We start from the raw sequence: 25786 nt of genomic DNA on the forward strand, positions 1-25786 counted from the left end.
CGAAAATCGGCAACGAGCGAACAACTCGGAATGACCCCCCCATGTGTACAATATAAAATATACATCACAATTGGGGTAATTCCGAGTTGATCGCTAGCTGCCGTTGTTCGTAGCGCAGTGATCAGGCTAAAAATCGGCATTTCTGCGCATGCGTATGCTCCGCAATGCGCACGTGCGACGTACGGGTACAAAGTCCTTTGTGGTTTTGCACAGGTTCTAGCGAAGCTTTCAGTCGCACGCACAACGCAAGAAGATTGACAGGAAGGGGGCGTTTCTGGGTGTCAACTGGCCGTTTTCAGGGAGTGTTTGGAAAAACGCAGGCGTGGCTGGGCGGGTGTGTGACGTCAAAAGCCAACCCTCCAACTTTAGAATCAACGCACACGAAGAGTAAGTCCTGGGCTGGTCTTTTTCTGCACAAAATGTTTTTGCAGGCGCTTTGCTGCACAGGCGTTCGCACTTCTTCAAAGCAAAAATACACTCCCCTGTGGGCGGCGACAATGCGTTTGCACGGCTGCTAAAAACTGCTAGCGAGCGATCAACTCGGAATGACCCCCTATGTTAGATGGCACTACTGTCATTGTAAAATTAGTTCCCTGAGCAATGACATCTACGTGAGCGAAGCCGCTGACAAACACAAGTATAGACTTTGGAGTAAAGTCAGCAATGATAAACATGATGTAATATTTGAAAACTTTAAGACTCTAAGCCCAGCTAGGAGAAAAAACAAGGGTGTAAGCTGGCGATGATTATAATGACGGAGAGGAAGGGAAAGAAGTCTGTAGAAGGTAGTCTACACTATAATGAGCACATGGAGGAAATTAAAAAAGAAACAGATTGAGAACTGGTTGATTTTGATGTCCAGAGAGCCAAAACCTTATCTCTGATGAAGTTATGACAGTGTAATGGAACACGTCAGGTCAATGCTATCCTTTCCACCATGGCCCTAACTGTGTGGAGTTTGTATATTCTCCCCATACTTGTGCGGGTTTTCTCCAGGTGCTCCAGCTTCCTCCCACAATCCAAAAATATACTGGTACAGTAGGTTAGTAGGCTTCCAACAAAAATGAACCCTAGTGTGTTAGTGTGTATATGTATGTACATGGGCAGACTAGATGGGCAAGTGGTTCTTATCTGCCGTTAATGTTTCCATGTTTTATACTCTGCCAGTGGCATAAGCAACGACCACACACATTGGCACTGTAGACCATGAAGGCTTTATTTCATTAATTGCTGGATTTCTGTATTCACTATACTAAAGCTCTCCCTCAGAAGCTAGGTGGCCGTGCCTAGAGAAACGCGTAAAGACCATTGAACTGCCGTTGTCCTTCTCCACCTGCGCAAAAGGATCCAGATATGGACTTTTAAACAAGACTCCCGGGACTGTATCTATTTCTTGGACCGACTGCAATACAGCATTATTTGGAAAACACCCAGTGGACTGCATTTTACAGCTTGCTTGCTGAACATCCTCATATCTTTGGATATCACCATATACCACGGGTAATACCAGCTGTTCTTATTTGGTACCTATTGGGAGCAATTGCTACTATCTGTCCGGGATCCCATTGTGGATTAGAAGGAGAGCAGTTACATATTAATTTTTACTTCTCAGCCTTTTTTTTATTCATGTATAATCATGTTTTTAAAAAATGAATTTCTATTAATGTAAATAATTAATTTTTAACTTTATCCATCCGTATATATCATTGGAGACACAACACAGCGCCAGTTTCTTTTTTATATTGTTTGTGATCTCTCTTTTGGGATTGACAATCCCTTACTGGCAGCTTTGACAGCGCATCTGGGATTTTTTCTATTTTACCTCTCCCTCAGAACAGACTGTGCTGATTCCAGACTTCACGTCCCTGACCCATTGACCGCATCAGCGGTCCTTTAGGAGGATCTAGCCATAGACAGGTTTTCTGGCCCCCACATTGTCAGATACAAAGATAAAGATCCTTTACTGTCTGTAACAGAACATAGTGGACTCATGATGAACATCTCATCATTTACATCTAATTTATCTATTGTAGATATATGTCTTTTATATTGTCTTTTATATCTTATACTAGGTTATTCATCGCGCCCTACGGGCGCTCTTTACACCGTCGTTAGGGGCTACGCCCCGTTAACCTCTGTACGCCTTTGAACATACGCAGGGCGGTAGATAACAGAATCAGAAACGCAGGGCAGTATAGAGGGCATACAGAAATGGTGTCCGGTTGAGATAAGATAGAGAGGCGTAGGGGGGGGAGAAAGGGAATGTACAGAAACGCTGTGCGATCGGTAAAGGATAGGGAGAGTCAGGGTGGTAGGGAGAGGATAAAGAGAGGCAAGGGGTTAGAGAGAAAATACCGTTGCAAGAGGCTATGACCCATTATCCCCTGCACGGGCTTCAGCTGTGCTATAATTGTTATTAGATGGAGTATTACCTGATTTTTTTTTTATGGCAGTGGGTAAATATTGTAAGGGGGGAGGGCGTGCGATTGTCAAGGGGGCGTAGGTCTTTGTGAGGGCGTGCAGAGTGGCCACAGGGCACAATGAATAACATAGTGTAGTATATACTGCTAGTGTCTGCATTATGAAGTACAGGATAAGTAACAGCAATGCACTGTAGATAAGATACCAAGGTGCTGTGGCCACAGGTAGCAGAGCCGCTTATACACACAATGGCCACAGGTAGCAGAGCCGCTTATACACACAATACCCACAGGTAGCAGAGCCGCTTATACACACAATACCCACAGGTAGCAGAGGCGCTTATACACACAGTGGCCACAGGTTGCAGAGCCGCTTATACACACAATGGCCACAGGTAGCAGAGCCGCTTATACACACAATACCCACAGGTAGCAGAACCGCTTATACACACAATACCCACAGGTAGCAGAACCGCTTATACACACAATACCCACAGGTAGCAGAGCCGCTTAAACACACATTACCCACAGGTAGCAGAACTGCTTATACACACAATACCCACAGGGGGCAGAGGCGCTTATACACACAGTGCTCACAGGTAGCAGAGCCGCTTATACACACAATACCCCCAGGTAGCAGAGGCGCTTATACACACAGTGCCCACAGGTAGCAGAGGCGCTTATACACACAATGGCCACAGGTAGCAGAGCCGCTTATACACACAGTGCCCACAGGTAGCAGAGGGGCTTATACACACAATGGGCACAGGTAGCAGAGCTACATGTACACACATTACCCACAGGTAGCAGAACCGCTTATACACACAATACCTACAGGGGGCAGAGACGCTTATACACACAGTGCCCACAGGTAGCAGAGCCGCTTATACACACAATACCCCCAGGTAGCAGAGGCGCTTATACACAGTGCCCACAGGTAGCAGAGGTGCTTATACACACAATGGGCACAGGTAGCAGAGCCACGTGTACACACAATACCCACAGGTAGCAGAGCGGCGTATACACACAATACCCACAGGTAGCAAAGCCGCTTATACACACAGTGCCCACAGATAGCAGAGCCGCTTATACACACAGTGTGCACAGGTAGCAGCGCCACTTATACACAATGGGCACAGGTAGCAGTGTTGCTTATACACATAATGGCCACAGTATTAGTGTTTCTAATTAATCCAATGTCCATTGGTAGCAACTATACTCACAAAAGTATGGGGGGTTTGGAAAGGGGGTGGGTTCAGTGAGGTTCCTATCTGTGCGGCTGATCAGCCCGATTCAGGGAATCACTTGTAGCGGCTGTGGATGGTGTCTGAGGTGCTACGTGTGGTGGAGGGGTGGGTGTGGGAGGGGGTCCAGAGGTGTTGTGGGTGGCGGAGGGGTGGGTGCAGGGGCACGGATGGCGGAAAGGGTGCAGAGGTGCTGTGGGTGGGGGAGGGGTAGGTGTAGAGGGGGCGCGGATGGGGAGTGTAGTTGCTGTTGGTGGGGGAAGGGTGGGTGCGGGGGACTGTGGATGAAGGAAGGGGTATAGAGGTGATGTGTGTGTGGGAGGGGCGATGTAGGGGTGTGCGTTTGGAGGTGCAGGGGGGGTGAGCTTAGGTGATGGGTTTCAGAAGTGCTGTGGGTGGGGGAGGAGTGGGATGGCACGGATGGGGGATGTAGATGTTGTGGATGGGGGAGGGGTGGATGCGGGGGAGCTGTGGATGGGGGAGGGAGTCCAGAGGTGGTTCGGGTGGTGGTCCAGAGGTGTTGCGGGTGGGGGAGGGGCAGGTGTGGGAGGTCCGCAGATGTGGAGGGTGTCTGTAGATAATGCGGGTGGGTAGGTGCTGTGGTTGTGGGAGTGGCGGGGGTGTTGCGGGTGGGGTAGGTGATCTGGATGGGGTAGGTGATGTGGATGTGCGGTAGCCAGGGGAGGGGCGGGTGCGGGGATGGCACAGATGGGGGACGGGGTCCGTGGGCGCTGTGGATGAGTGAGGGGTGGGTGCGGGGTTACGGCGGTTGTGGTGGGCCAGGTGTGCTGCTGCGGTGGGTGGGGGAGGGTGCCGGTGCAGGGATACCGCGGTTGGGGTAGGGCGGTTGGTGCAGGGGAGGGGGTGCGGCGGTGGGGAAGGGGCTGGTGTGGGGATGCTGCGGGTGGGGTGCCAGGGGTGGGGGGGGGTGAGGGTGTGTGGATGGGGTCTGTAGATGCTGCTGGTGGTGGAGGGGCAGGTGCAGGAGGCTGTGGATGAAGGAGGGGGTCTGGAGGTGCTGTGTGTGGGGGAGGGGCGATGTAGGGGGAGGTGGGGTTGCAGAGGGGGAGGTTGGGTGATGGTTTGTAGAAGTGCTGGGGGTGGGGGAGGTGTCTATAGATGATCGGGGTGGGGGAGGGGCCGGAGGTGCTGTGGGTGGGGGAGTGGTGGCTGTGGGGGTGTGGTAGGGGCCTGGATGCACTGCGGGCAGGGGAGAGGCGGGTGCGGGGATAGGGCGGATGGGGGATGGGGGAGGGGATCAGAGGGCGCTGTGGGTGGGTGAGGGGCTGGTGCGGGGTTAACGCATTTGGCGGGGTGGTGCGGTTGGGTGGGAGGTGGTAAGATCTCATATTGAAAAACACACGTGGACACACTTTTTAAATCTTTATTCACATTTTCTCATTTCTTTAATTCACATATATGTTAGTCCTTGTCATTTTTTTATTCTATGTTTCGCTGTAGTCTGGATCAATCATTCATAATACAACTCTCATTTAATGAATATCGAATAAAGGTTATATTTTAATAATAGTTCTAGTAAGTGTGTCAATATTACAGATTCTTCTGTTTCTTTTTTCTCTCCAAACCTCAATTGAGCTAACCAAAAACAGGTCCTGCGCAAGATCTGTATATTGTCCACTTATATATTTGTAAATGTTGATCATGTCCCCTCTTAATCTCCTCTATTCCAGTGTAAACATGCCTAGTCTTGCAAGCCTTTTCCTCATATTCCAACGTCTCCATACCCTTAATTAGTTTGGTCGCCCGCCTCTGAACCTTTTCTAGCTCCAGGATATCCTTTTTGTAGTAAGGTGCCCAGAATTGTACACAGCATTCAAGGTGTGGCCTCACAAGTGATTTATATAACGGGAGTATAATACTCTCGTCCCTAGCATCAATTCCCCATTTTATGCATGCTAATATCTTATTAGCCTTCTTTGCTGCAGTCCTACTTTGGGCTTAGTTTGCTATCTATGAGGACACCTAAGTCTTTTTCCAGTACAGAATCCCCTAATTTTACCCCATTTAGTAGGTAGGTGTTATTTTTGTTCTTGTTACCACAGTGCATTACCTTACACTTGTCTGTATTGAAGCGCATTCTCCATTTCGCTGCCCAAGCTTCTAATTTAACTAAGTCGTTCTGAAGCGACTCAGCATCCCCCTCCGCATTTATAACTTTACACAATTTAGTATCATCTGCAAAAATTGACACCATGCTCTCTAGACCTTCTGTTAGGTCGTTAATGAAAATATTGAACAATAGCGGTCCTAATACTGAGCCTTGCGGCACACCACTTAGCACTTCAGTCCAATTTGAAAAAGATCCATTAACCACAACGCGCTGCTCCCTATTATCTAACCAGTTTTTGACCCAAGTGCATATTGTGCTTCCTAGCCCTGTTTCTTGTAGCTTGTAGATAAGTCTCATGTGTGGTACAGTGTCGAATGCTTTGGCAAAATCTAAAAAGATTACATCCAGCTCTTTACCCTGATCTAGGTTTGCGCTTACTGTTTCATAAAAGCCAAGTAAGTTGGTTTGACAGGATCTGTCCTTCATAAACCCATGTTGATTCCTTTTAATGACCTTATTGACTTCAAGGAACTTCTGAATACTATCTCTTAGAAAACCTTCCAATACTTTCCCCACTATAGATGTAAGACTAACTGGTCTATAATTACCTGGTTCAGCTTTACTTCCCTTTTTGAATATAGGCACTACTTCCGCTATACGCCAGTCTTTGGGAACCATACCTGATATTACTGAATCCTTAAAGATCAAAAATAGCGGTTTTGCAAGTTCAGAGTGAAGTTCCATTAGAACCCTTGGGTGAATAGTATACCATCGGGACCTGGTGACTTATTAATCTTTAAATGTTTTAATCGGTCACAGACTACTTCCTCGCTTAAATAAGTACCTATCAGTGGGATATTCTCATTATTGAGATTGTGTGTCAGTCCCTGAATTGGGTCCTCTCTAGTGAATACTGTTGAAAAAAACTCATTTAGTGTGTCCGCTATGTCATTATCATTTTTGCTTAAGACTCCCAACTTGTCTTTTAAAGGGCCTATACTCTCCTTCTTTAATCTCTTGCTATTAATGTATTTAAATAATTTTTTGGGATTCGCTTTGCTTTCCTTTGCTACTAGTTTTTCAGTTTCTACTTTAGCCGCCCTTATTTCCTTTTTGCATATTTTGTTACATTCCTTATAGTGCTGAAATGACTCTGCTTCCCCGTCAGATTTGTATTTTTTAAATGCTCGCCTTTTCTTGCCCATAAGTTCCTTTATCTTTTTGTTAAGCCACATCGGTTTATGATTTTTATTTCTTTTGTGCTGCTCGTAGTAGTAGTTATAGTGGGTTGAGATAAGTAGTTATAGTGGGTTGAGATAAGGCTCCTACAGGGGGACTATGGAGAAAGAGAATTTCCAATATGATGAGAGGCACAGGAGAAATTATTTCAGATAAAAATTTACTTTAATTCAAATATTGATGTAACTGTCACTGTGAGCGGTCACACGGGTGGCTTAGGCCAGAGAAGTGAGGGAAGACTTAAAATATAAGAAATTCATTTAGAAATCCTGTCTTGGGTGAAGTCTTGCAGGGGCGTATTAACAGAGGAGGGGGCCCATGTGCAGTCTCTGTCCTGGCCCCATCCTCTCTAGCCTGCTGTTCCAGAGTCTACCGTACGTGTGCAGGTGTGCGTGAAACTGTTGCGGTGGCCATTTTCCTGGAGATTTTTCTACTGTGCATGATCAAATCACCAGAAACATGGCTGCTGTGCCATTTTCCCGGTTGTTTTTGCAGCACTGCCGGTGCCGACTCAGACTCTGGAGAAATAAGCATTGAAAAACATGTATGCAGGATGTATGTTGTTGACTAGGATGGACATCAGAATCCTGCCAGCAAATGATGGCTTAGCGCCGACCATCAAAACTTTCAATGTGATGGCATCTATCTATCTATCTATCTATCTATCTATCTATCTATCTATCTATCTATCTATCTATCTATCTGTTACAGCACACCCAGGTAACTGCATGAACTCCTAGCCCCTTATACACATTACTCCACAGTAAAGCATCTCCTCGTTCGTCATCATCATCATCATCATCATCCGCATCATCATTATTATCATCATCATCATTCAACATCATTCCTCCTCATTCCCCCTCATCACCGCTCCTACTCCTCCATCCTCCTCATCGTTCCTACTCCTCAGTCAAACTGGAGGGACGTATTGATGTCCTGACATCTCTACCATCAGACTGCGGGAGGCGGAGCTCACTGTCTAAGTTCAACCAGGAGTCAGACTGAGCCGGGCGTCCGCCGCTGAGATGTGTATGCCTACAGGACATCTGCGCTCTGTGCCATGGCACCGGCCGCACCACCCTGGTTACGGAAACTGCTAGGCCCTCCCAGTCTTTTACAATATACAGGAGCCACTCAGATTTTTCCCTAATGTGACAGGTCCTGTTCATTTTAAAGGGGCTAGAGGGACTTAGAGGCTCTTATCTGTCGTCAAATTCTGTTTCTATGTTTAATGTAATTGCGCTGCAGCTGCATGGCTGTGAGTGGCGGAGGCGGCACAGGCAGGCATCACGGCTGCTTAGTAACAGCCGGGACCAGCAGCCAGTGTGGTCACTTGTAGCGGCCTGGATGCCTAGCAACTTGTGAGCCATCGCTGCCAGCTTGGTGACTCATAACACCATTGTATCAAAAGAATAGGATGGGGAAAAAAAACCATTGCAAAGGCTTCAGCATGCATAAAAAAAACATGTTTACGTATGGGCATTAGTGACCTGCGGTCCATTCTTGATGTTCACTCACGCATTGGCCATATGAAATGAGAGCCCCAGAGGGAAATTGGATTTCCCCATATGGAAGTTATAGGTGAGGGGGACGGGCACAGCAGGTGTTGATTATTTTGGCCCCTATTCTGAATAACGTACACATAATTTATTTGCCTGGTCTGCGCCCACTTCTTTTCTACAAGCAATACCCTGCATCCTGGTGGTATATACGTCTGGAAAACAACAGCAACACTCTATCCTGGCTGTTCCTGTTAACCAGGCACCGCTGTGTTTGTCTTCCTGCACTTTGACCTTTGGCTTTATGTGACTTCCTTTTCAGCTCTGTTTCTCCCTGGATTTGTTCTTGACCTTGCCCCTGTATCATCCCTTGGCTAGAGGCAACAGAATTCTGACTGCCTGCCTGTATATCCAACATTTGTCCCTTACTCTGCCTGCGGCTAACCCTTTGGCTAGCAACAACTGGGATCCAGGGTTTCTGGGGCCTATTACAATAGAGCTAGGGCCACTGATAAAAAGGGAAGGTCATTTACCGATGGCTACTTACCTTGAAACTTGCATTTGGGCCGGCCTCACCTCTGTAGCATCTCCTGCGTAGTGCAGGCAGTAGAGTCCATCCACATGGGAAGCTTGCATCGCTGTAAAAAGTAATTATATTATGTAATCGCAAGTTTGAGATTTTAAGGGCTCTCGCTATATTTTAAAAAAAAGTCATAACATCACCTATATGTAAAAAATTATTATTTCCATTTTTATTGCAAAATTATTTGGAAAGCGATAATCTAAACCAGCAAAATGGCCTGGTAACTTGAGTCATGACATCTATGATCCAGGTAAAAAAGGTAAGGACCTGTTTATTATTGCCACAATTTATAAACAATATATATATATCATATATTATGATAAGTCAGCTTAAGGGAGACAGGCGGACACATAAAGGGCAAAGAGCGACAAATGGGAAGACAGAGGTGTACATGCAAAATTAGAGACAGACACATGAAGCAGAGAGAAATGAGACAGATACACAAAGGGGCGGAGTGGGGTCCTAATTCAGGTTTGTAAGCAAAGTGAAAAAGCATACAGCTGTGCAAAACCATGCTGCACTGCAGGTGGAGCTGTAACATGTGCAGAGAGATTTAGATTTGGGTGGGTTACATTATTTCTATGCAGGGTAAATACTACTTGTTTTTGCATGTAGCCACAAATGTTAGACAGCTTTATATTTACGCTACAATTCAGGTTTCAGCTTGAACACAGCCCACCCAAACCTAATCTCTCTGCACATGTTACATCTGCCCCACCTGCAGTGCAGCATGGCTTTTCCCAGTCGTGTGATTTTTTTGCTTTGCTAACAAACCTGAATCAGGCCCGGAGAAAGACATACAAAGGAGCCTGGAGGGAGCGAGGCAAACAAACACAGATAGGGCAGGGAAGGAAAGTGGCAAAAATATACACATCGGGTAGGAGCAGAAGAGTTGCAGACAGACACACAAAGGGGCAGGGAGGGAGAGTGGAGGATGGACACACATAGGGCAGGTGGGGAAAGTGTCAAACATGCACACATAAAGGTCTATTTACTAAGCCTTGGATGGAGATAAAGTGAATGGAGATAAAGTATCAGCCAATCAGCTCCTAACTGCCATTTTTCAAACCCAGACTGTGACATGGCAGTTAGTAGCCGATTGGCTGTGACTTATCTCCGTCAACTTTATCTCCATTTAAGGCTAAGTAAATCGACCCCACAGGGAGGGAAGAGAGAGTGGCAGACACACATAAGGCAGGTGGGGAAAGTGTCAAACATGCACACATAGGGAGGGAAGAGAGAGTGACAGACACACATAAGGCAGGTGGGGAAAGTGTCAAACATGCACACATAGGGGTATATGCAATTGCGGTCGAATTCGCGGCAATTTTCGCCGTTTTTTAATTCGACTCAATTCGACAGGTGAATCCCGGAAGGTGGCTTCCGGAATTCACCATATTCAATGAAAAACGGATTTGCCAGAGTCGCGGGCGAAAATCGGCCGATTTGGCGGATTTTGCCGCGATTTTAAAAAACGGTAAAAAAACGTGAAAAACCCGAAAAAAAAATGGCGTGGGGTCCCCCCTCCAAAGCATAACCAGCCTCGGGCTCATCGAGCTGGTCCTGGTTCTAAAAATGCAGGGGAAAAATTGGCCAGGGATCCCCCGTATTTTTAAAACCAGCACCGGGCTCTGCGCCTGGTGCTGGTGCCTAAAATACGGGGGACAAAAAGAGTAGGGGTCCCCCGTATTTTTAACACCAGCATCGGGCTCCACTAGCTGGACAGATAATGCCACAGCCGGGGGTCACTTTTATGCCGTGCCCTGCGGCCGTGGCATTAAATATCCAACTAGTCACCCCTGGCCGGGGTACCCTGGGGGAGTGGGGACCCCTTCAATCAAGGGGTCCCCCCCCCCAGCCACCCAAGGGCCAGGGGTGAAGCCCGAGGCTGTCCCCCCCCCATCCAATGGGCTGCGGATGGGGGGGCTGATAGCCTTTTGTGATAATAAAAAGATATTGTTTTTTCCAGCAGTACTACAAGTCCCAGCAAGCCTCCCCCGCAAGCTGGTACTTGGAGAACCACAAGTACCAGCATGCGGGAGAAAAACGGGTCCGCTGGTACCTGTAGTACTACTGGGAAAAAAATACCCAAATAAAAACAGGACACACACACCGTCGACAGTAAAACTTTATTTCATAGGTCGACACACACATACTTACCTATGTTCACAAGCCGACATCGGTCCTCTTCTCCATGTAGAATCCACGGATACCTGAAAAGAAAAGATCAATAAAGATCAATATACTCACCTCAGCCATGGTCCAGAGATAAATCCACGTACTTGATTGAAGGGGTCCCCACTCCCCCAGGGTACCCCGGCCAGGGGTGACTAGTTGGATATTTAATGCCACGGCCGCAGGGCACGGCATAAAAGTGACCCCCGGCTGTGGCATTATCTGTCCAGCTAGTGGAGCCCGATGCTGGTGTTAAAAATACGGGGGACCCCTACTCTTTTTGTCCCCCGTATTTTTGGCACCAGCACCAGGCGCAGAGCCCGGTGCTGGTTTTAAAAATACGGGGGATCCCCTGTCAATTTTTCCCCCGCATTTTTAGAACCAGGACCAGCTCGAAGAGCCCGAGGCTGGTTATGCTTTGGAGGGGGAACCCCACGCCATTTTTTTTTATGATTTCACCGTTCCAGCATAAAAAAAATAAAAAAAAATAAAAAATATTTTAAAAAATATATAAATAATATTTGTGCCTCCAAAAAAAAAAAAAAAAAAAGTACCTAATCCCTTCTAATATAAATAGATCTGCTATTCCCCCCCAAAAAAACACAAAAAAAAACATGTTTAAAATTTTTTTATTTGTTTTCACCCTCCAAAGTGTGGCGGATTGAAAATGACGAATTTGCTGTCTAAAAGCACTGCTGTCGAATTTCCAAACTTGAATTGAATATGCTTTGGTCGAATTGCAGCACTTGTATCATTGCAGAAAAGTCGAATTTGCAAAAAGTCGAATTTCAAAAAGTCGAATTTTGAAAGTCCGTTTTTTGGTCGGAAAGCACTGAATTGCATAGGCGATTTTTTTTTTTGGTCGAAAATGACCCGAAATTCGACAATTTCGGGAATTCGACCGCAATTGCATATACCCAATAGGGAGGGAAGAGAGAGTGACAGACACACATAAGGCAGGTGGGGAAAGTGTCAAACATGCACACATAGGGAGGGAAGAGAGAGTGACAGACACACATAAGGCAGGTGGGGAAAGTGTCAAACATGCACACATAGGGAGGGAAGAGAGAGTGACAGACACACATAAGGCAGGTGGGGAAAGTGTCAAACATGCACACATAGGGAGGGAAGAGAGAGTGACAGACACACATAAGGCAGGTGGGGAAAGTGTCAAACATGCACACATAGGGAGGGAAGAGAGAGTGACAGACACACATAAGGCAGGTGGGGAAAGTGTCAAACATGCACACATAGGGAGGGAAGAGAGAGTGGCAGACACACATAGGGGGGGGGGGGGGAGTGGCCGTCAGATACAGTTAAGACGATGATGTATACATAAACAAATAGAGAGAGAGGTACACATAGAAAACTGGAGACAATAAGGTAAATACAAAGGGGGAGACAGAGACTTGGGGGTTACTGAGACAGACAAAAGGTAGGTGTGGTGAGGAATGCACACAGCAGAGTAATGAGGGAGGCAGCTAGGGCAGGAGAAGTGACCAGTTGTTGTGTACCCATTAAAGAAGGGTTGAAGGTCAAGGGCATGCGTATGCTCTCTGCCCCGGAAGAGGGTACACTCTCCATTTAAACAAAGTAGCTGCATGCTACCTCCAGATGAGGATAGCTATCACCAACAAGCTGACCCCCCTTCCAGGAGGTCCACATAACATGTACATTGCATGTCCGCATACTGAACACTTGTCATGCTTCACACAATGCCTTCTATACATATCAGTCACTACGGCCCCCTATATACTGTAGATGTTACGGCTGTATGTCCTAACATGACAATGAACTACAACAGAACAAACTATTTAAAAATCATATTTTAAAATATGTTCTAGTACTTCATATAAACATATTATTTTTAATCTTTTATTTTTAATAAAAACAATATATCTAACTTGTATTCCTAATTAAAAAGAAAATCAAATATAAACTGTGCCCTGGAATTTGAAGCCGGCTCCCAGATCTGGAGCACATAGAGGTTAGCCACTTCCCGACCACTAACTATTTATCTATATCCTGTCAGACGAGGGAATATATGACTTGTAGAGATGGCAGCCGTGCATCCTATGTAATAATGGTAAATAGAAACACTGCACCCGCATTGTGGTTGCCGTGGAAACTGGTGATGTTGCAATGATGTCACTAGGTTCTCCTACTCTAGCAGCAGCTGGACCTCTTAGGGCAGAGGGGGGCACAATTATTAGGAGTAATATCACATTATTAATGGGCAGGGAAATCGTGGATCTGAGGGTGCCATTCAGCTTCTAGCTATCATTTATCAAGTACATTCTATAAAATAAGTAGAAACGTATTGGTTGCTATGGGCAACTCCTCCAGTTGTCCACATGTCCACTCTTTAGAAGCTTTGATACAGCTCTCACTCGTTGTTCTAGTGCAAATAAAGTTTTCAAACTAAAAGTGAAAGTATAAATAATAAAACTAAAAAATGTGACAAAATAAAAAGTTGAAAAATAAAATAAAAAGTTTATAAATGACCTTCTTTCATGTGTGCAGAAGGGGTAAATAATCTGGTACTTTGGTTGTTGGCCTATAGCTACCTCAGACATGCTTTAAATTACTACACATTAAATTATGGAGTAAATTTCAGGGACTGCATCAGTTACTTTAGAGCAGAGGTCTCCAACCTTAATTGGGGTGTGAGCTACTTTCGGAAAATAAAACCTCTGAAGGAGCTACCCCCTCTCCCCAATGTGCGTGCGTTTCTGTGAAAGTGGGTGTGGCCTCACACAAGTGGGTGTGGCCTCCCAACTTCAAGTAATGCACCCCCCCTGCGTAGTGCCAGATACACAAATAATGCCCCTCAGCAGTGACATATACACAAATAATGCCCTTCAGCAGTGCCAGATACACAAATAATGCCCCTCAGCAGTGCCATATATACAAATAATGCCCTTCAGCAGTGCCAGATACACAAATAATGCCCCTCAGCAGTGCCAGATACACAAATAATGCCCTTCAGCAGTGCCAGATACACAAATAATGCCCCTCAGTAGTGGCAGATACACAAATAATGCCCCTCAGCAGTGCCAGATATACAAATAATGCCTCCCAGCAGTGCCACATACACAAATAATGCCCCCACCAGTGCCAGATACAATTCCCCCCCCCGCAGTGCCATTTAAAATGTCCCCCGCAGCACCAGATAAAATGCCCCCCCGCAGTGTCTGATACAGTGCCCCACACAGTGCTAACCCTTGCTGGCTTCTTCTACTGCCGCCGGTGCTGCTCCTCCTGTATGAGGGACGGAAGGGGAGGAGAGCGCAGCGCGCACCTCTCTTGTGAAGTCCGGAGAGCGGCTGTGGTGAGGGTGACAGAGTCTCCGGCGGTGACGGGCATTTAAAATATGGTGCTGGTAAGTGAGCCAATCAAAACTCGCGGTCCGGCAGCCAATCAGGTGCCGCCAGTGCCGGTCCACGAGCTCTGATTGGCTGACGGCCGGCACCATATTAAAAATGAAGGGAGAAGGAGTGCCAGTGACTGCCCAAGCCTGTGCGCTCTGTGAGCTACCGAAAATACTACGGCGAGCTACGGATTGGAGATCACTGCTTTAGAGCAAGTAGAGAAACAAGTAATAGCTGTATTTTTGCATGTATTTTTATGTGATGTTTATAAAATAAAAAGTATATATGTTCTGATTTGCTAGATTACAATAGCTCCAGTTATCCCATAAATATAAAATAAAAGATATCTGATAGAGTGAGAAACAAAGTAAAAAGCCTTCCAAATGTTGCAGAACATTTCCCAGGTAGTGAGATACGGTTTGGCCACGAGGGAGTAAACCCTCTGATCTAGCATTTATAGGATAGCCCATCATCCCCACGCTAATATGACCTTTTTTCCTCTCTCTGTAGCAGATGTCATGATGTTGTACCGAGGGGGCAGGGCCGCCAATTTCTGGAAATATGGCACTGCTCGGAGCGTCCTCAGCTGTGCAGACTGTAGGGTACGTGCCCAGAGTGACCAAAGGACGCTCCAGGTCGCACTGCAGCAGCGATACTGCCATTCAGCTTCTAGCTATCATTTATCAAGTACATTCTATAAAATAAGTAGAAACGTATTGGTTGCTATGGGCAACTCCTCCAGTTGTCCACATGTCCACTCTTTAGAAGCTTTGATACAGCTCTCACTCGTTAATATATTATTATTACATAAATCAAATTCTATATAAAGTTTACTGGTCCTTTAACCACTATACTTTACATGCTAAGAGGCCCAGGAATGCGTCAGAGACCAGTAAATCACGGCTGGTAGCAATGGAGTTAAATCTGTTTGTAAAGTGGAGCAATATCCTGTGGGTCCAGGTAGAGTGACTGGGAGGACTGTGTGCGATTTGGCAGAGTCCGGGACACAACATCCCACACACATAGGCGCTGGCAGCGCACCCAGCACAGGCTTCTTCTTGTGCTCCTAAGGCCTATTTGCAGCTGACATAATTCTGACACAATCTAAAAAAAAAAGAGACTTCACTTTTAAATCTTCAAAATATTTTCTGAAACTGCTTAGTCAGAGAGTTGCCCAATCTCACGTCTAACACAGAAACCACATATCAGAAGCATGGACGCCCTCCGTGCAGCTAGCCTGGGATTCTACCGCTGCCACTGAATGTTTCCGTAGGCTAGTGTCCAGCTTACTTACAGTATCTTCTGTCATGCTCCATCCCCATATTAATGCAACATCTCTGGGTAGAAATAAAGTCTGCCGACCTCTTTTCTCACAGCACAATCGTTCTTCCTTTTCTTTTCTCATTTTACTTTTGGTCCGCTATTACCCCCCCCCCCCCATCGTCTTAAAAAAAACCTTAGCTGACTACTATGCAAAGTGCATTTAACCAATGGAGCCCTAGGTGCAGGTAGCAGTGCCTCAGCAAAAATAAATTGATGGATCCCTAGTCCCTGCCGGGCCCCTAGGCTACAGCCTAGTCAACCTTATGGATAATACGGCCCTGGTTCTAGGTGGGCCTTTTGTGTCATTGGTTTGGGAGATGGATACACAAGTTGGCAGTGGTCCTCCCATCTAGGATGTGTTTGCAGACGGTGATGTTGCTTAGTGGGGCCGTTCTTTCTTTGAAACCATACTTTAGCTGTCCTTTTCATTTTCCCCTTTAGTTGTTTCACTTCATTAAATAAAGCAGACCTTTTCTTTCCCCCATATATATGCCTCCATGTTGTTCCTTCAGTAAGGTTAACTGTGAAGCTGTTTATCTTGTAATTAGGGAGCAGACACACATCAGGCGATAGGGTGTTAAGTGTAGTTTTCTTCTCCACCAGGTGTTAAGTTGGCCAAGGGGCACCCATAGCCGTTCCTTCCACTCAGGATGTTTGGTGCTTCCTCTTCACCTGTTTGTATATTTGGAAACTGATCACACACACATACAGTAGTGCTGATGTTTCGTCTGTATTTGCGAGCACAATCAATAATGTTCTGACTACAATGCCTATGATAAGATGCCAGCCGCAGCAATGCCACACCTACTCTCCAAAATCTCTGTCAGTATCACCCATCCCAGTGCATGGCATGTCAGCAAATTACAAGCAGGAGCGGTTCTTGGTGTGGGCAAGCAGTGCCTGCACCCGGGGCGCTGTGGCCTGGGGGTGCGGCCGCAGTCATCCCGCAGGCACCGCCGCCTACCCGCACCCCACTCCCCGGCTGCAGCAGACGCCGTGGGCTGTGTGGGCGTCCGCTGCAGCCGGTTCCAGTGACAGACACTAGAGGTCATTATTGACCACTAGTGTCTGTGCGGCGCTGCTATGAGAGAGACGTCATGATGTCGGTTCCATAGAGAGGAGCCGCGATAGGCCATACAGAGCAGAAGCAGCGGTCGGGAAGCAGGAGCGGGGCAGTGGTAAGTATTGTTTTTTTAATTTTTGTGTGTGTTTGTAAGCGGCTACTAAGGGGCACAGCAACGGGGCACAACTACTGGGGCAAATCTACTGGGGGCATAGCTACAGGGGGCACAACTACTGTGGGCACAGCGACAGAGGGCACAACTACTGGGGGGCAAAGCAACAGGGGGCACAGCGGCGGGGCACAACTACTGGGGCAAATCTATTGGGGGCATAGCTATAGGGGGCACAAATACTGGGGCAAATCTACTGGGGGCATAGCTACAGGGGGCACAGCTACAGGGGGCAAATCTACTGGGGGCACAGCTACAGGGGGCAAATCTACTGGGGGCACAACTACTTGTGGAAAATCTGGGGGCACAGCTACTGGGGGCATAACTGGCCACACCCCTCCCCTATGAAGCCACACCCCTATTTTTTTACGCACGCCTCCAGCGCCTGCCAGGGGCCACGGGCAGAGAAAGCTGGGCAAAACGGTGCTTTTCGCAGTGCTGCCCTGTGAACTCACCAGCCTGAGCTGGTGAGATTATCACAGGGCACACTGCGGTTTTTTCACATTTTTTTTTTTCTCGTAAATTCGGCCACATTACATTTCCCGTTATAAGTATGGGGAATGTGATGTGGGTTACTAAAAAAAAGTGAATTAAAGGGTTTGGAGCAGTTTTTCATGAAAACTGCTCCAAATGCACTTTAATATATTCAGGTGATACTAAAATAATGTGATAAAGTGTGTTTTCTCACCCTTTTCACATTATTTTAGTAAAAATAATTTTAATAAATTGACCCCTATATGTTTGTGTTATATTTCCACATATTAGTCACATATATCATTGTTATCATTGTCATACTATTATCAAATCATTATCATATTATTAATCATTGCACCTCCAAGGGTAAAGGACAGGGACGAAGTCCTGTGAGAACTGTTTCATGCGCTGTAGTATCATGAATGATTCTCTGCCCCTTACCCCTGATATATAGGAGAGGATTACACATAACGCCGTCTGTCTGGAAATGGAGCCAAACTCGTATCTCTGTCCTTATGTAAGTCTCTATAAAAGGAATAGGAATATGACGGGCTGTGCGCAAGAGTCTGCAGCCAAGGTTACCCCAGCGTTTTATCAGCCAGGGAAATTCTTTCTACTTTCCATGGGAAGATCTCCAAGACAAAACAGAAAAGTTCAAGGATGTTTTCTTCATATGGCTAACTCTAATCATAAATACAGAATAAAGATAATAATTCCCTTACCGCTATCTGCCAGGAGGCTCATCTGCCATTGTCAACTTCAAGTACAGATACAGGAACCTGTGACAATTTGATAATATTTGACAACAAAACTCCACATGAACAAGTGACCTTCTATTAAGCAGTTTTGTGCCAGTTCATTTTAATATATTTTTTTATTTCTCATAGAGATGTGCACCTGAAATTTTTCGGGTTTTATGTTTATGGTTTTGGATTCGGTTCCGCGGCCGTGTTTTGGATTCAGACGCGTTTTGGCAAAACCTCCCTGAAATTTTTTTGTCGGATTCGGGTGTGTTTTGGATTCGGGTGTTTTTTTTCAAAAACCCCTCAAAGACAGCTTAAATCATAGAATTTGGGGGTAATTTTGATCCTATAGTATTATTAACCTCAATAACCACAATTTCCACTCATTTCCAGTCTATTCTGAACACCTCACACCTCACAATACTATTTTTAGTCCTAAAATTTGCACCGAGGTCGCTGGATGACTAAGCAAAGCGACCCAAGAGGGCGGCACAAACACCTGGCCCATCTAGGAGTGGCACTGCAGTGTCAGACAGGATGGAACTTAAAAAAACTGGCCCAAAACAGCACATGATGCAAAGAAAAGAGAAAAAGAGGTGCACTGTGGTCGCTGGATGGCTAAGCTAAGCGACACAAACACTTCAATATCACAGGAATTATTCGTTCTAATCAGTGGTATTATTGGTCGAAATCACTGGAAGAAAATGACAAAATCACTGGAATTATTCGTTCTAATCAATGGTATTATTGGTCCAAATCACTGGAAGAAAATGACAAAATCACTGGAATTATTCGTTCTAATCAATGGTATTATTGGTCCAAATCACTGGAAGAAAATGACAAAATCACTGGAATTATTCGTTCTAATCAATGGTATTATTGGTCCAAATCACTGGAAGAAAATGACAAAATCACTGGAATTATTCGTAAACATTTGTAGAAAGTCGCTGCTTTCTGATTACAGAAATGCTCAGATATTCCTGCGAATCCACAATCCCTTCCCAGAGGAAAAAGAAATTGAGAAACCGTTGTTTGAGAACGTTTGTTCTCTTTCCCTTACAAAGGAACAAACCACTTTCCAAGAAGACTGACGTTTTTAGGATTATGGAGACATAATGGGGGAAATTTACTAAGCTCCCGATTTTGACCGAGATGCCGTTTTTTCATCAAAGTGTCATCTCGGTAATTTACTAAACACTAATCACGGCAGAGATGAGGGCATTCGTAATTTTTTGCAAGTCCAAGTAAAAAATTACGAATGAATACACCATCGGTCAAAACGCGGCTGTTTAAGTATGAATCTCGGTCATTTACTAAGAAGTGCAAAGCAAAAAACAAACAAACACTGCCGTGAAAAATTACAACTCGTAAAAAAGTGCTAAAAAAAAACAGACCTTTTTTTTTTATTCGTGATTGGATAGGCATGCACGGATCCATGAGATCCGTGCATGTATATCAGTGGGAAGGGGTGGGAAAGTGCTTATTTTTTCATAAAAAATTGCGTGGGGTCCCCCCTCCTAAGCATAACCAGCCTCGGGCTCTTTGAGCCGATCCTGGTTGCAGAAATATGGGGAAAAAAATGACAGGGGTTCCCCCATATTTAAGCAACCAGCATCGGGCTCTGCGCCTGGTCCTGGTCCCAAAAATACGGGGGACAAAAAGAGTAGGGGTCCCCCGTATTTTTAAAACCAGCACCGGGCTCCACTAGCTGGACAGATAATGCCACAGCCGGGGGTCACTTTTATATAGTGCCCTGCGGCCGTGGCATCAAAAATCCAACTAGTCACTCCTGGCCGGGGTACCCTGGGGGAGTGGGGACCCCTTCAATCAAGGGGTCCCCCCCCCCCAGCCACCCAAGGGCCAGGGGTGAAGCCCGAGGCTGTCCCCCCCCATCCAATGGGCTGCGGATGGGGAGGCTGATAGCCTTTGTTGTAAAAGAAAAGATATTGTTTTTAGTAGCAGTACTACAAGGCCCAGCAAGCCTCCCCCACATGCTGGTACTTGGAGAACCACAAGTACCAGCATGCGACGGAAAAACGGGCCCGCTGGTACCTGTAGTACTACTACTAAAAAAATACCCAAAAAAAGACAAGACACACACACCGTGAAAGTATAATTTTATTACATACATACACACATACATACATACTTACCTTAAGTTCCCACGCAGGTCGGTCCTCTTCTCCAGTAGAATCCAAGGGGTACCTGTTGAAGAAATTATACTCACGAGATCCAGGGGTCCAGGCTCCTCGGGAAATCCAGGGGTAATCCACGTACTTGAAAAAAAAAAAAAAAACGGTGTCCCAACCACGAACTGAAAGGGGACCCATGTTTGCACATGGGTCACCTTTCCACGAATGCCAGAAACCCACTTTGACTTCTGTCTAAGTGGGTTTCTTCAGCCAATCAGGGAGCGCCACGTTGTAGCACTCTCCTGATCAGCTGTGTGCTCCTGTCCTCACTGACAGGCAGCACACGGCAGTGTTACAATGTAGCGCCTATGCGCTACATTGTAACCAATGATGGGAACTTTCTGCCCTGCGGTTGACCTAAAGTGACGTCACCGCTGAGCAGAAAGTTCCCAGCATTGGTTACAATGTAGCGCATAGGCGCTGCATTGTAACACTGCCGTGTGCTGCCTGTCAGTGAGGACAGGAGCACACAGCTGATCAGGAGAGTGCTACAACGTGGCGCTCCCTGATTGGCTGAAGAAACCCACTTAGACAGAAGTCAAAGTGGGTTTCTGGCATTCGTGGAAAGGTGACCCATGTGCAAACATGGGTCCCCTTTCAGTTCGTGGTCGGGACACCGTTTTTTTTTTTTTTTTCAAGTACGTGGATTACCCCTGGATTTCCCGAGGAGCCTGGACCCCTGGATCTCGTGAGTATAATTTCTTCAACAGGTACCCCTTGGATTCTACTGGAGAAGAGGACCGACCTGCGTGGGAACTTAAGGTAAGTATGTATGTATGTGTGTATGTATGTAATAAAATTATACTTTCACGGTGTGTGTGTCTTGTCTTTTTTTGGGTATTTTTTTAGTAGTAGTACTACAGGTACCAGCGGGCCCGTTTTTCCGTCGCATGCTGGTACTTGTGGTTCTCCAAGTACCAGCATGCGGGGGAGGCTTGCTGGGCCTTGTAGTACTGCTACTAAAAACAATATCTTTTCTTTTACAACAAAGGCTATCAGCCTCCCCATCCGCAGCCCATTGGATGGGAGGGGACAGCCTCGGGCTTCACCCCTGGCCCTTGGGTGGCTGGGGGGGGGGACCCCTTGATTGAAGGGGTCCCCACTCCCCCAGGGTACCCCGGCCAGGAGTGACTAGTTGGATTTTTGATGCCACGGCCGCAGGGCACTATATAAAAGTGACCCCCGGCTGAGGCATTATCTGTCCAGCTAGTGGAGCCCGGTGCTGGTTTTAAAAATACGGGGGACCCCTACTCTTTTTGTCCCCCGTATTTTTGGAACCAGGACCAGGCGCAGAGCCCGATGCTGGTTGCTTAAATATGGGGGAACCCCTGTCATTTTTTTTCCCATATTTCGGCAACCAGGATCGGCTCAAAGAGCCCGAGGCTGGTTATGCTTAGGAGGGGGGACCCCACGCAATTTTTTTTTTTAATTTTACAGTGTTTAATTAAAAAAAAAAAAAAAATAGAACCCCAGCACGGATCACACAGATCCGGCCGAGATTAATTGTAAAAAAGTCGGCAGTGTTTTGCTAATCACTGCCGTAAAAAACACAAAAAAAACACGAATGACATCGACATCGGAAGAAAAGAAAAACCCGAATACGACAGCTTAGTAAATCCATCGTAACAAATTCAAAAAGTTGCAGTTTTACACTTTCGATGTCATTCGTGATTGAACTTTGACCTGAAACGGGAAAACACGAATCTTAGTAAATTTACCCCAATGTTTTTGAATATAAATCCTAAAGCAGGTGGTGTATTAGAGCAAAAGAGTGCAAGAGACCAGCCATGCCGTTTCTGAAATATTATGACAAAATGTTACTGTTTTTCATAAGCACTCATTCCTAACTCTGCTAAGTACTGTTTGGTATACTGTATCTGGCTTCCATGAGGTAGTTGTCCATTATTTCAGCTTCCATTGACCTTATTGAAAGCGGTAGAAGGTATCGATTCTTTTTATTTATTTTTTATTTTCCCCTATTTTTAATTTTCTCCTGCATAGCCCAGTAAAATGTTACAGCAGGCATTCCCAACTACGGTCCTCAAGGCACACTAACAGTGCAGGTTTTAGTGATATCCAGGCTGCAGCACAGGTGACTTAATTAGTAGCTCAGTTATTTTGATTTAACCATCTGTGCTGCAGCCTGGATATCACTAAACCCTGCACTGTTAGTGTGCCTTGAGGACTGCGGTTGGGAATGCCTGTGTTACAATGTTAAGTATTGACTTGTGCCTTCTGGGGGTCCACTTCTTCACCAAACCCAGCCAAATCTCATCCTAACCCTCTGTTCCACATTCTCTATGTACCCCATCTGTGTCACCCATGTCTGTCTACCCCTCCCCTTTAGAATGTAAGCTCTCACGAGCAGGGTCCTCTTCCCTCATGTGCTTATCCTTTTCTTACTTTAATAATCTTCAACTGTACCACATCCAACAGTCTTCTGCCACCTGATACTTATTCCAGTGTCATCTGCTGATGTGACTATGTTTATTTACCCTGTACTTGTCCTATACTGTCATCAACTGTAAGTTGCTGTTTTCCTGTTTGATTATTTATGTACTCTATAATTGGGCGCTTCGGAACCCTTGTGGTGCCATATAAATAAAGGATAATAATAATAATAATAATAATATAGGGTGTATATCCCCAAGTGTATCTCACACATCGCTCAGTACAGATTACAGGATGTATAATCACCAGGTGTATAACACACATCACACAGTACAGTATATAGGGTGTATAATCCCCAGGTGTATCTCACACATCGCTCAGTACAGATTACAGGATGTATAATCACCAGGTGTATAACGCACATCGCACAGTACAGTATATAGGGTGTATAATCCCCAGGTGTATCTCACACATCACACAGTACAGTATATAGGGTGTATAATCCCCAGGTGTATCTCACACATAGCTCAGTACAGATTACAGGATGTATAATCAACAGGTGTATAACACACATCGCACAGTACAGTATATAGGGTGTATAATCCCCAGGTGTATCTCACACATCACACAGTACAGTATATAGGGAGTATAATCCCCAGGTGTATCTCACACATAGCTCAGTACAGATTACAGGATGTATAAAATCACCAGGTCGCACAGTACAGTATACATACTGGTCACAACAATGCAGCAGATATTGAGCACTGATCAGGATATTAGAAGTGACACAGAGCTGCAAGATACAGCAATGGCCTACTGTACTGTACTATATAGGTATACTGCTGGTCACCAAAATGCTGCACTGTCCTACTATATACTGCTCACAATAATGCAGCACAGAGATAGTATACATGACACAGAGCTGCAAGATACAGCAATGGCCTACTGTACTGTACTACTATAATTACCGTATTTTTCGGACCATAAGACGCACCTGACCATAAGACGCACCTAGTTTTTAGAGGAGGAAAACAGGAAAAAAAATATTCTGAACCAAATAGTGTAATATAATATTTAATAAACTATAACAGAATAACCTTGGCATTTGCTGAAATTGCGGTAGATCTTTACACACACACACACACACACACACACACACACACACACACACACACACACACTCACTGTAAACACAGGTTCCCCGCATCCAGCCTGCATTAAACGCACACACACACACACACTGTAAACACAGGTTCCCCGCGTCCGGCCTGCATTAACCACTCTGAGAAAGGAAGAGGTGAGGGGGGAGGGGGAGCGGGGGGGCCTCACTTTATTGCCTGTCACAGCCTGTCAGTGTACGCTGCCCAAAGCGCTCTACTCTGAGGAAGGAATTGGAGGAGGTGAGGGGAGGGAGCGGGGGAGTCACGTGATGCCGGCGCTCTCAGATGCCGGGCTCTGAGATGACGGCAAAGCAGCAGCAGACAGGACCCGCCGCTACCCGGACCCGATAACTGCTGCCTCTCCCACCCAGTGCGCTCCCACCCAGCGCACTGAGAGCGCTCCATAAGGTTTTTATTGCTCTGCATATGTACTATTCGGACCATAAGACGCATGTACTTTTCCCCCCACATTTTTGGGGAGAAAAAGTGCGTCTTATGGTACGAAAAATACGGTATATACTGGTGGTCCCCACAAAGCCGCACACTGAGCACAGATATTTGCAGCACACTGAGCACAGATATGGAGCGTTTTCAGGCAGAGAACGTAGATATTTTCAGCACACTGAGCACAGATATTTGCAGCACACTGAGCACAGATATTTGCAGCACACTGAGCACAGATTACGGAGCTTTTCAGGGAGAGAACGCAGCCACGTCCTCTCCGTTCAATCTCCAATGCACAAGTGAAAATGGCGGCGACGCGCAGCTCTTTATATAGAATACGAATCTCGCGAGAATCCGACAGTGGGATGATGAAGTTCGGGCGCATTCGGGTTAACCGAGCAAGGTGGGAAGATCCGAGGCTGCCTCGGACCCGTGTAAAATAGGTGAAGTTCAGGGGGGTTCGGATCTCGGAGAACCAAACCCGCTCATCTCTAATTTCTTATCTCGTTCTCTCTACCGATAGTCATGATTTCTGGTACCTGGAAAGGAGCTTGCAGAAATAGAAGTATATAGGGCCCTACACAGGTTGGTTCGCAAATAGCGATCCAACCGGAATTTTTACGATCGCCCCGTGGGCGCAGGGCCCAGTCTGTACATGAGCCCGCATTTACTATGAGCACCCCTCAGAAAATGTGAACGCCTCTGCCTGTCAATCAACATGCGGCAACGCTCCATTTTCTAGGCGGAGACAGAGCGTTGCGGGGCGCGGCTTAAAAATGGGAGTGGCGGCAGTCAAACGGTGTGACGGGGCATGATCGGGGCGGCTGCATGATGTCACACGCAGCCGTTGCACTCACAAAAATGGTGATGGTCCTCCTGTAGTTGCAGCCAGTCTGCGTCGGCAGGAGTCTACCCTATTTTAGCGATCACGCAGTGAAAACCGCAATTTCAGCATGGTCTCGGGGTGGGGGTGGGGGGCAGCTGATTGCATGCTGGGCGGCCTTTCCCTGCTACTTAGCAGAAGTTGTTATAATGGGGGCATGGTTCAGGGTATCAGGAGTACAGCGGGGACTAGGTCTGACCTGTTTTGCAATGAACGCTGGGGGGTTTGTAGAAACGGACACATTGGTAATCCAGCAACTCCAGTTGTCCTCAAACATTTCTCAAAGGCAGTTTAAGATGTGCGGATCAGTTCTCCATTAATTTGAATCCACCCAAATTTTGT

This window comes from Pseudophryne corroboree, chromosome 9, assembly GCF_028390025.1.
Source record: "Pseudophryne corroboree isolate aPseCor3 chromosome 9, aPseCor3.hap2, whole genome shotgun sequence".
NCBI lineage: Eukaryota > Metazoa > Chordata > Amphibia > Anura > Myobatrachidae > Pseudophryne > Pseudophryne corroboree.